General features: G+C 36.7%; 1 pseudogene; it reads left to right on the top strand.

Moving 5' to 3' along the window:
* Positions 1 to 83: 83 nt before the first annotated feature.
* LOC111735963 lies at positions 84 to 202 on the top strand (annotated as a pseudogene).
* Positions 203 to 2,494: the final 2,292 nt, after the last annotated feature.

A 2,494-nucleotide genomic window follows, 5' to 3' on the forward strand; every position in this document is an offset into this window, starting at 1 on the left:
AAAAAAAATACACATTTAATAGAGAAATAAAACTGCTCCTATTCATAGATGACATGATCTGAAAAATAAATAAGAATTAATAAGTCTACTGCCATGCCACCCTGAACGAGCCCGATCCCGTCTGATTTCGGAAGCTAAGCGGGGTTGGGCCTGGTTAGTACTTGGATGAGAGACCACCTAGGAAGACTAGGAGCTGTAGGTTTAAAAATAATAATAATAAATAAGGGATTGTAAGCTGGCAAAGTCCTTGCAATCTGTGAGGTCAACCGAGGGTTGCCTCGCCTGAAAAAAAAAATAATAATAATTAATAAGTGAGTCAGTAAGGCCTCAGGATACAATCGCCTCACAAAAATCAATCATATTTCTATATATTACAATGAACACTGAAAATCAAAATTTAAAAATACAATATCATGTACAATAGCTCCAAAAATGAAATATTTAGATATAAATCTAACAAAATATGTATAGGATCTATTTGGGGCAGGGGGGGGCAGTGCAGCCATCTGTACCCTGATTTTGGGGGTGGTTATACAAATTTTTAATGGAACTATATATACGAAAACAGTCGAATTTATTGTATGTAAATTTAAGAAATAATTTTTTAAAACAGAAATAAGAATGTTAAGAAGTAAGAATGTGTCATCATTTTGGTCAAATTCCTTGGGGTTTGATAACTGTGTTACAATGATAATACTTTGAGTGTCCAGAATCACAATGCAGATTTGGATACAACATGATAATGTGGGCATGAACTTCACTGAGTTTTATTTACTGGCCTGGGGTAAATAAGCAGATCACAATCTTTACTTAATATTTGTTTACCTTATAGCAGCAGTCTAATTTATCACAAGTAAGATTGGCTGTGTAGGGACATTTATGAGGCTACTCCTTGATGATATGATGGGCCAAATCAAATTGGATTTTATGATCAATATCCTTCACAATAAAGAGACTGAAGCCAGGTTGGCTAAAAAAAAGTCAGTCTTCCTTAATCTACTAAATTGTATTTGCTATGTCATATTCTTCAAGAACTGTCTGTTTATTAATAGACATCTATAATATAAATGACCAGAAACTCCCTGTCCAGATAGCTACTACAGCCCATTGTCTCCATTAGTAATTTTAGTATGCCAGAATTTAATTGAACTTGAGAGCTTACATTTGCCAACTTTTTCTAAATATAGTGCTTTTAAGCTTTATACAGAATGTGATGCTTAGGCACTTAATACTTTGTGTTTCTTGCTTAGAAATCAGTGACAGGTATAAAAGGATCATCTGTGAGCAGGGTAAGAGCAAATGAATGTTGAAGAGACTCTGGAATAGTGTCATTTCCAGAGACATTCACTCATTCATTTATTAATTCATTAATTCATATACTTGACAAATATTTACAGAGCACCTGCTCTGTGATAAGCATTATGCTGATGAATAGAACAGATAAGGTTCCTGCTCATAGACCTTGCAACCCAGTGGGAGAAGAAGAGGAACAAAAATAACCAAGTCAACAGAGAAATAAATAAGATATTTACAGCTTATAATAGGCATTAGGAAGGAAAAGCTAGGTGAGGTGATTAGAGAGCAATGGTGGTAGGGGGCCGGGGGGAGCCCATAGAATGAGACAGTCAGGAAAGGCCCAATAGCAAGTAAGATTTGAGCCAAGACCTGATGGATCAGAATAAGGTGGCTATGAGGAAATGAATGAATGGGATTCCTAAGTGAGGAATGAAAGTGACTGAAGGCAAGAGAGGGTTCAGTGTATTTACATAACAGACAGGCCGGTGTGGTCAGGAAGTGGTGAGTAAGAGAAAAGCGTGGTGTGGATGATGTCGGAGAAGCGCAGTAGTCAAATCAGGCATAACCGTATAGGTCAAGGTTACGAGTTCAAATTTTATTCTAAGAGAAATAGGAAGCTACTAAAGAATTTTAATCAAGGAAATGGCATGTATGATTTATGTTATTTTTAAAAAATCACTCTGGTTGGAACCTAGAAAATGGGTAGAAAACGACAATGGTGACACAAGGACACCCGTTAAGAGGTAGTTATAGAAATTCAGGTAAAAGACAATGATGATTTGGACCTAGGTGGTAATAATGCAGAAGAGGAAAAGTAGACAGATTTTAAATCTATTTTGGATGTAGAGTCAACAAGATTTGCTGGTTGCATGTGAGGAGGGTTGAAGGAAAGGGGAAACAAGTATAACTCCTATACTTTTGGCTTAAGCAACTGAGAGTTTGGTGGTGCCATTTATCAAGAAAGTTAATACTCGTAGAAAATTACGTTTGCGAGAGAACGTAATTGGGAAAGAGAATGGGTGGCAAAGGAAAAGAGCTCAGGGCTAATCTCCAAGATGCGTCAACATTTGGAAATTAGGTAGAGGAGCAGAAACCAGCAAAGAAGGCTGAAAAAGAATGGCCAGTGATGTTGGAAGAAAACCAGGAGAGTTCATTGTTTTGGAAGCTGAGAGATGAAAGTGTTGGTAAATGGAGAGTT

This window comes from Pteropus vampyrus, unplaced genomic scaffold (genome assembly GCF_000151845.1).
Source record: "Pteropus vampyrus isolate Shadow unplaced genomic scaffold, Pvam_2.0 Scaffold15, whole genome shotgun sequence".
Lineage (NCBI taxonomy): Eukaryota > Metazoa > Chordata > Mammalia > Chiroptera > Pteropodidae > Pteropus > Pteropus vampyrus.